Below are 9,917 nucleotides of genomic sequence, written 5' to 3'. Positions count from 1 at the left end.
ACGTGGTATTTTGTGGGAGAGCCACACTCAAGGGGCTAAAGAGCCGCATGTGGCTCTAGGACCACAGTTTGCCAACCACTGCCCTAAGCCCTTGTTCCTATACGGACCATACATTAAGCCACCAATCAGCGTGCGCCGAGTACACTAAGCCCCCATTCATTCCCATTCCGCCCCTCAAAAGGCGTGCCCACCCCTGCACATGCTGCTGTTCTCCCCTTGCGAGACAGCCCGGCAGGTCCTTCTCCTCTAATAAAGCCTATAGTCCTGGTTTTCGGCCTCTGTCTGATCTTTCAGTGCCCTGACCAGGAATCAAACCATGACCTCCTGGTTCATAGGTAGATGCTCAACTACTGAGCCACACCAGTCAGGCAGAAATGGGATTCTGGAAACCCAAAATCAGTCATCCTCCTGTACAGGTCTCAGAAAATTCTTTTTTGCAAGATATCTTAAGGACCCAACTATGATCACCCAGTGGGGAATGGGATATCCCACTCCCACTAGCCATTTCTCTGATAACAAAAGGAAGTGATCCTTTTAGGTAAGAGTATGAACAAACCAGAAGGTCAAAGGGAGGACCTGAAGTGGAATTTCTTTCTTATCAGCGTAACAAGGTGGAACAGAGTGGCTTGGGGACAGGGTGGCAGCTTATACTTCTGGTGGCATAACCTCAGGGGGTGTTAGGTTTGATCAAGCAATTGAGTTGATACCCCTCCTGATACTGGCTTTTCAGGTTATTTCACTATAGATATTCCCTTTGCTAAGACCACATTTCACTTGGGGTGACCACATTCCATTATCTCCCCTCTGGGTATGCATAAAGAAGTCTCCACCCAGAAAAAAAGCCTGCCAAAAGTCCTTTAAAAGCTGCTGACTCCCATCACTATTTGCTGGAGCCATCCAAGTTTAGCCACCTGGTATGTGGATGATCAAATAAATTCGTAATCCCTCACCATTCTGGTCTCCTGTGTTCCTCCTTTGGCAACCTTCAGAGGGGTACCACTTACATCAACTTGAGGCTAATGGTGCTTCCAGGAGGTGTATAGTATGGTGGAGCAATGGAAGTACATATGGGATGGTCAGAGGTCCTACAGAAAAGCTGAGGATGCTTTTGGAGGAATTGAGACTAGCCAGGTATGGCAATGATTCAGATTCACAAAGTCAAGCTAAAGTCTCCATTTTCTGGGCCACCAAGGCAAGATGGTGTCATGTCACCTAGCCAACTTGTCACTAGCCTTGGAGATGTTAGAACTAAAAGCAAAACAAACAAAATTTAAAAACAGGGGAAGGAACCAAGATGGCGGCATAGGTAAACACCAGAGATTGCTGCCTCGCACAACCACTTCAAAAATACAACTAAAAGACAGAACGGACATCACCCAGAACCACAGGAAAGCTGGCTGAGGGGAAATTCTACAACTAGGAGGATAGAGAAAAGCATACTGAGACTCAGAGGAGGCGCAGTGCGGAAAATACTAAGGTGTGGAGGTGCGCGTGGAGTGGGCTGGCGGCTGAGGGTGTGGTTGTCTGTTTCAATCAGGAGGGAGTCTCGGGCTCTGGGCTCCAGTTCCGGGTGAGTCTCTAGGGACCCAGACTCCAACGGGAGAAGCGGGACTGTCTGGCATCAGTTGGAACTCGAGGGCAGCTTTCTCTCCGAGGTTTGCAGTGGTTGCAGGGACTCTGCGAGACAGAGCCCCTGGGGACAGGACTGAGAGCAGCCATAACTGCTCACTCCGCCTGCCCTGTTGATCCTGTGCAACCCGCCCCGCCCAAGCCCTGCACAGAGGCATTTGCCAGATAGCCTCAGGCAAACGCTAGATTAGCACCTCCCCAGAGGACAGAAGTTCTCCCACTGCAGACACAGCTGATTCTCACAGCCAGTTGGCCTGGAGGTCAAATCCCCCCCAGCATTACCTACAGCAATCAAAATTTAAAAACAATCAGTGGTCACATGGAAGAAATAATGTTTGTGTGAAGTTAGTCACTGACAGCTATTGATGATGTGGCAGAATATTAGAAACAGATCAGCAGTCCATCAACAGGAGACAGGGTAAGTAAATTATAGTACCCATTTATGGAGTGTTATGCTTTATTGAAATAGATGAAGAACTTTCTCTATGCACTGTAAAAAAAAGCATCTCCAAGTGACATTTAATTTTAACAAGAAAAAAAGCAAGACGCAGAAGTACACAGTATGCTACCTTCAATGTAAGTAGGTGTTATAATGATGTTATGGTCATAAGGAAACCCCTCTAATGTGTGGACATAATTAATGTGTGAAATGTTTGCTGTGTAAAGACCCCAATACTCTGTAACTTCCAAAATGTGGTGAACGCCCCACTATCTTGATGTGAATCCCCTAACCAGTGGTTGGCAAACTCATTAGTCAACAAAGCCAAATATCAACAGTACAACGATTGAAATTTCTTTTGAGAGCCAAATTTTTAAAACTGAAACTATATAGGTAGGTACATTGTTATTAATTTAATTAGGGTACTCCTAAGGCTTAGGAAGAGCCACACTCAAGGGGCCAAAGAGCCGCATGTGGCTCACGAGCCGCAGTTTGCCAACCACGGCCCTAAGCCCTTACAGCGTAAACACCCTGCTCCTAGCAAAGGCACACCGTCTGGCCCACACTGATAAGACACAAGTTGTTTACTACCGGCTATATAAGCACAAGATTTTTCTCCAGTCGTTATCTCCTGCCTGAGAGGAGGACTCCACGTCACTCTGTGAGACAAGCCCCTGATTGACTGCTCTGCTGTGTGAGCCTGAACCAACTGTGGCCACCTGTCTGTCTCCATCTTCGTCGTCCGTCTTTCAGTGTGCATCGCCAGGTGGCCTTTGCTGGAGCCTAGGACCCACTAGGAATAGGTAAATAAACCCTGTGTAATTGCATACTAATTCTGTCTTGTGTGTTCATGTGTTCTGGTTCAGCTCAGCTGTCTAGACATTGAAGTAACAGGGGATAGGCCATTATCCTGACTCCTGGTCATCTACGTTTGTCCCACTTAGTCTAGACAGATAATTAATTAATTACTTGGGGCATAATTGGGACAGTAGGGAAAAGAATAATGTTCATATTCATACTATGTTTACAAAAACTAACTCTGGAAGAATACACAAGAAACTAAAAATAGTGGTTAGCTGGTAAGGATAGGTGAGGGATCAGGTGGAAAGAATAGGAAGTAAGACTTTTTTCAGTAAGTATTTTTATGTTACTCTGATTTTTTTTTTCAACCATATTATTTATTCATGGTAGGCAGAAGGCTCCCTAAAGATGTCCACAACCTAATCCTTGGACCATGCAACTGTGCTGTACTATATAACAAAGGGAAATCTGTAGATATCATTAAAGTCATAGACTTTAAAAATGAGGAGAGAAGAAAAAAGAAATGAGAGAGCCCTGGCCGGTTTTGCTCAGTGGATAGAGCGTCATCGTTGGCCGTGGACTGAAGGATCACAGGTTTGATTCTGGGCAAGGGCAAGTACTTCGAGTGCAGGCTCGACCCCCAGCCCCAGGGCCCATGTGGGAGACAACCAATTAATGTATCTCACAGCAATGTTTGTCTCTCTGCCTCTCTCCCTTCTTTCCACTCTCTCTAAAAAATTAATGGAAAAATATCCTTGGGTGAGGATTTTTTAAAAAGAGATTACCCTGAAAAAATAAAAATAAACGAAATAAAATGAAGTTACCCTGGGTAGGCCCAATCTGATCACGTGGGCCCTGACAAGCAGGCACTCTCTCTGGCTAGAGTCAGAGAGATTCAACAGAAGGCAAACATTGGAAGTATTAGATGGACTCAGGTTGCTATTGCTGGAGGGACCACATGGAAAGCCTGGGAAGAAAATAGGCACCTCCTCAGACCACAGATTATCCTACAACTGACAGCAAGCAAGGAAACAGGGATGGCCACAACATGAGTTTAGAAGCAGACTATTCTCCAGAGCCTCCAGGCAGGCACCTTGATTTTGGCTTTGAGAGATGTGAAGCAGAGGACTCAGCTGAGCCCACTGGGTCTTCTAACCTACAGAAATTGTGAGAAAAAAATATGTGCTTTTAGGTTGCTATGTTTGTGGTAATTTGTTACATTAGCAAAGGAAAACTATTCAATATTTTAAAAAATACTTCTTTTTATTTGGTACTCAGAAAATCTCTTGCTTACTTGTATTTTTTGTTCCTTGAATGAAATTTAGACCTTGAGGCCTGCAAAAAATCAGGCTCAGTATCATCTACATCAAGTATGTCAAACTCGCAGCCCAAGGGCTGCATGTGGCCCACAACGAATGTTTTTTGCAGCCCAGCCAATATAACGGTATGTAAGAAATGTTTTAATAAAAATTTCGTAACTTAATTTTTACAATATTCTGTTATACATAATTATTAATAACGAACTATAACGTTCACTAATGACTGATTACTATAAACGTGTTGCATTCATTTCGCTTACACACCTTACGCGCAGGCCATTTCTCTCCACTAATACTAGCAGCGAATATTTTAGCAGTCAATTGCCACGCCATTAGTCTTGGACCGACTTGTTTGGTGTGCGCAACAGGAAATATTTCACTTTTAGAGAACAAAAAAATAGGTTTATTTGCGTTACACTTATTAATTTGTGCAGTTATTCAGTGTCTGGTAAGTTAATGTTCAAGAAAAAACAATTTTTATTAAAATGTTCTATTTTATGTTAACAATTACTCATTTATTTCAGCCCTTTGTATTCAGCATGTCTGTATTGAAATAAACCTACGTTTCTATGAAAATTGAAGCTTTTGTTTTTTTGCGGCCCACATAAACTTAAACCTTGTTTATTTGGCCTGTGTTAGCCTTTGAGTTTGACATGCTTGATCTACATCTTCTAACACCCACTGTTGTTTCTATTGTGTCGATTCCTATCCATGACCCTGATCCATTCTCAAGAGAGTGTTCATGAAAGAATGGAAAAAAATCAAATACTTAGTTACACACACTCAAAGAGATATCACAGTCTATTATTTTGCCCAGGGGTTCTCAAAGTATGGGCCCTGGACCATAATCATCCGCATCAGCTTTAAACTAGTTAAAAATGCAAAATCTCAGACTCTTCCCAGATCTACTAACTAAAAACTCTGAGGGAGGTGCCCAGGTATCTGTGCTTTTACAACCCCCCCAGTAATTCTGATGCATGTTCACAGTTGAGAACCATCATGTGCCCTAGCCTGTTTACCACCTTCCTTTAAATGACTAGGATGCCAGATGCAGTTAGTAGAGGGGGAGAGGGGAAGCATTTCAGAAGGTGGGGAGGGTCCTAGACTTGTCTTTTCAGATCTCCAAGTGGCCACTCCGTCTCAAGGGCTTAAGGTAACAACAGAAACTTTCTTGGTGTTGGTTAAGTACAAACATAGTGCTATTGTCCCCTGCTAAATTAGATAAACTTGGCAAGTAATGAGGGAGGTGGCAAATTGCCCTTTCAAAGGATCAGCTGTCACACCACACCCGCAGACAGCCAGATAACACACTCTGCCTTGGAGTGTGCACTTTCCCTTTCCATGGAAGACTAGAGACTGTTTCCCTGGCTGGCTGAAATAGTGAAGACTGGCACAGGGCAGAGAGGAGTGGACCAGAGCAGAGCAGAGCTGTCTAGCAGGACAGGGGCCTGGCCTTCCGGCTGCCTCACAATCATGCAGATCCATAGCTGTGCTACATAACTGAGCTGTAACACTACTGAGCTGTTACACAGCTGTGCTGTATCAAATTGAGCTGTTTGCACTGAATTAAGTTTCCTTCTTTGCTGCACCCCAAATTAGGAATTTCTGTTGGTGTTGAATTGATGCCAATAACCATGGGTTAACGTAATCAAACCTCCTTAAATTCCTAAGAAAAAGGAGCCTCAATCTGAGTTTCTCAAGAAATGCTACTTTGTTATATGAGATGAGATGTACCCTATTGTTTAGACCACTTTTAGTTACACATTCTGTTATTTTAAACCAAAAACAACCTGACAAGAGTATAACAGTCTAATCATGAATCCTGTTGCCAACATTAGGATACTTCCCTGGTTTCCACCATTTGCTCAATTCATTAACATAGTTGAGGTGGATTTCTCATGTATAAAGCTACATTCAACCATTAAATATTGATGTTTGTTTTTAAATCTCAAGAGGTGAGCTCTTCCTCATCTTACCTCTAGAGTTTATTGTAAATTATATGCCCTAAGAACTGTATTACAAAAGACAATGAGGTTAACCAAGGAAACATATGAAAAAGTCACAAACCTTGCCACAGCAGATGCACTTCCACCAGCAATCCTGGATTAAATTAACAAGCAAGCAAAGAAGGTCACTCTGTATAACCAGCTAATGGTGGCCAACTCTGAAGACCTATGAAATGGCTTTGTTTGCTGCCAGCCTCTGCCCACTGGTTTGCTTTAATTAGAGAATTAATAGTCCCTTATGTCAGAAGGTCTACAGCTGCTTCAAGCTCACCCCACCCCAACACCTGGGGGAATAGTATTCAGTCACCTTATTGTTGGAGTGTAAAGGGGGCAGCCCCAAGTACTGGCCACTGGCCCATTATTGTGCCTAAAGCTTTACTCATTAGCATTAGTTTCCACCTACTGAATACCCACCCATGTGCCTGGTGCCTCTGGCCCATTAGTAGTTTTAATCCCTAAAACTACTCTGGTAAGTAGGATAATTACAGTGCCCACTTCACAGATAGAGGAACCAAGGCTCAAAGAGTTCAAGTGAATTGCCCAAGACCAAAAGCTGACAAATTGCACAGTTCAATCTGTCTCCAAAGTCTGTCCTTTTCCTTACATCATACTGCACCACTGCCACTCAGATCTAGGACAAGGAGTCAGAACTGTCACCAAGCTATGAGCAACCTGGAACTGCAGCTCAAGGTTTTCAGGACAACTGCTTCCTGCACTGGGGCTCTTAAACCAGAATACTAAGCCTAAGCCCACTTCTTAAGCCCCAGTTGGTGAAGAAAAACCATTCTGCGATGGCACATATTCTGAGATTTGTTATAGTCACCTGCCTAGGGAAGGCCCAGGCTGCTCCCAACCCACTTTCTGCCTCCTTTCTGCCTGTCTTCCACCCTGGAAAGAGACTCCCAATGACAGCCTCCATTATTTAGAGCCATGTGTTCTTGCCAAGAAGTTTTCATCAGGATCTAAGCAAATCTTTAAGATCTAACTTTTAGTTTACAGAAAATATACAGATAAAGAAACAAGTTAAATAACATAAAAGGGAAATAATTGGACAAATTCACAATATGAAATATTATACATTGAGAACTGATCTTTCTTTTCAAGAGTCTCTCAATGGATGGTTGTTGGTGCCAGTTCAACACTAACAGGAATCCCCAATTTGGGATGCAGTGAAGGAGGAAACTTTATTTAGTACAAAACAGCTCAATTGTGATATAGCTTGACTGTGAGACAGCATGGCTGTGAGAAGGCCAGGCAGCTCTGCTCTGCTCTCTGGCCTATGTTGGTCTGCTCCACTCTGCTCCAGCAAGACATCTTTAGTGTTTCAGCTCAGCCAGGAAAGCACAATCCTCAGTCTTCAATGGAAAGGAAAAGTGCACGCCCAAAGCCAGAGGGGAGCTATCTTATATAGATAGAAGTCCCCACACCTGGTTCATGATTGGTCCATCCTCATGCAAATGAGGACTCCAAATTCTCAGTTTGATTAGACCTAAGGGCACTGTCCTGATTGGTCAGACTTGAGCCACTCTGATTAGTTGGTAAATAAGCTGATGGGGATATAGCTGTGTAGCTCCAATTGTATGGGGAAAGCCTCAGTCCTATTGGTTAAAATAAGGTTCCAGGAATCCTATATAATAAAGAGGTAATAAGCAAATTGACTATCACTCCAACACACAAGATGCCCACCCCCATGAGGACACAAGATGGCCACCACAAGATGGCCAGCAGGGGAGGGCAGTTGGAAGGGACCAGGCCCACAGGGGAGGACAGTTGGGGGTGACCAGGCCTTCAGGGGAGGGCAATTGGGGGCAACCAGGCCTGCAGGGGAGGACAGTTAGGGGTGACCAGGCCAGCAGGGGAGCAGTTAGGCATCGATTAGGCTGGTAGGGGAGTGGTTAGGGGTGATCAGGCAGGCAGGCGAGCAGTTGGGAGCCAGCAGTCCTGGATTGTGAGAGGACAGTCGGACTTCCCTCGAGGGATCCCAGATTGGAGAGAGTGCAGGCTGGTCTGAGGGACACACACACACACACACACACACACACACACACACAGCCGTGAATGAATTTTGTGCACTGGGCCTCTAGTTTTCTTATAAGGGGTGGCTCAGATGGCAGAAACACAGTGCAGGCAGGCAGCTCAGTACACGTTTCTCCCTGAAGTGTGGTTTGCATGAGAGGCCCCTGTGTAGAAATGGCTGCTAGGCTCTTTTTTTGTTTGTTTTTGTTTTTCCTTTGTTTTTTTAAATTTTGAGCCTAGTTAGCCGCCAAGAGCCCTTCTTAGTAGGTATCTTCCTTCTTAGGGCTTACAAGTCAAAGACACTATGAAAGGAGAAGCAATTGTACTGGATTAAAATAAATTGAGAGAAATAAAAACAAAATGCAATGCATGAGCCTTGATTGGTTCCTGGTTTCAAGAAACCAGCTTCAAAAGATATTTGGGGGCAAACGATAATTTTAAATATGGCCTTATTATCAGATTAAATTAGATAATTATTTTGTTAAATGTGACAATGGTATCCTTACTTTCTGGAGATGTATTTGAAGGATAAAAGTCACTATGTTTGTAATTTACATTAAAGTGATATATATATGATAGGTGATAGATTGGTAGATAGGCAAATACATAAAAATGTTAACTATTGTTGAAACTAGGTGGTGGACATATGAATATTCCTTGTACTATTCTTTCTTTCTTTTTTTAAAAAAAATATATTTTTATTTATTTCAGAGAGAAAGTGAGAAGAAGAGAGAGAAAGAAACATTAATGATGAGAGAGAATCATTGACCAGCCACCTCCTGCACACCCCTACTTGGGATGGAGCCCACAACCCAGGCATGTGCTCTTGACTGGAATTGAACCCGGGACCCTTCAGTCCACAGTCCGATGCTTTATCCACTGAGTCAAACCAGCTAGGGCTATTCTTTCTACTTTACTGTGTTTATTTCAAATAGAACAAAAATGAAAAAGATTATAATAAAAGTTTACAAACTAAATGAAGATGACTATAGGATAAAGTCTTGAAGGTAGGCCTTCAAGTGTTGCCTACCTGGTCCCGTCTCTCAGGGTTCTGTCCAGCTGTTGGGCCCCGCTGCTGTTTCAGCCTGGACTCTGAGGCTTGAGTGAGCTCTGAGCTCCCTAGAACCAGATCAACAAGCACTGGAGGTGTACAACAATGCAGGATTTCACATTTGCATCTTGGAGATGAATATAAACATTTCTCCCATAAGGGCAGCCCGGGAGAGACAGACCCTCTACAGAAAAACAAGAGCCCCTCCTGAGCATCTCTCCAACATAAAAAGGAACAGAGTGAACAGCACAGCAAGAGATAAGTGTGTCAAATCAACATGTTGTACACCTTAAATTTACACAATGTAATGTGTCATTTATATCTCAATAAAGCTAAAAAAAAGAAAAAAGAAAAAAAGAAAAAGAAATAACACAGCCCTGGCCAGATTGCTCCGTTGGTTGGAGTGTCGTCCCATACTCCAAAAGGTGTGGGTTCAATGCCTAGTCAGGGTGCATATGGGAGGCAACTGATCAATGTTTCTCTCTCTCAAGTCAATAAAACCATGTCCTCAGTTGAGGAGGGAGGGAGGGAGGAAGGAGGGAAAGAAGGAAGGAAGGAAGGAAGGAAGGATGGATGGAAGGAAGGAAGGAAGGATGGATGGAAGGAAGGAAGGAAGGAAGGAAGGAAGGAAGGAAGGAAGGAAGAGGAGAAGGGAG

At 43.6% G+C, this 9,917-nt stretch overlaps 1 long non-coding RNA gene across 2 annotated transcripts; it reads left to right on the top strand.

Moving 5' to 3' along the window:
* Positions 1–1,848: 1,848 nt before the first annotated feature.
* On the top strand, positions 1,849–8,952 carry LOC118651429. 2 transcript variants are annotated; one of them, XR_004966237.1, is made up of 5 exons: positions 1,849–2,047; positions 2,690–2,871; positions 3,260–3,463; positions 4,195–4,313; positions 8,922–8,952. It is a non-coding gene; the product is annotated as an uncharacterized LOC118651429 (long non-coding RNA). The 2 variants fall into 2 exon arrangements; XR_004966238.1 differs by lacking the exon at positions 8,922–8,952 and adding an exon at positions 4,713–4,733.
* Positions 8,953–9,917: the final 965 nt, after the last annotated feature.

Source organism: Myotis myotis, unplaced genomic scaffold, assembly GCF_014108235.1.
Source record: "Myotis myotis isolate mMyoMyo1 unplaced genomic scaffold, mMyoMyo1.p scaffold_m19_p_3, whole genome shotgun sequence".
In the NCBI taxonomy this organism is placed as follows: domain Eukaryota; kingdom Metazoa; phylum Chordata; class Mammalia; order Chiroptera; family Vespertilionidae; genus Myotis; species Myotis myotis.
This window is presented reverse-complemented; position numbering and strand designations above follow the sequence as displayed.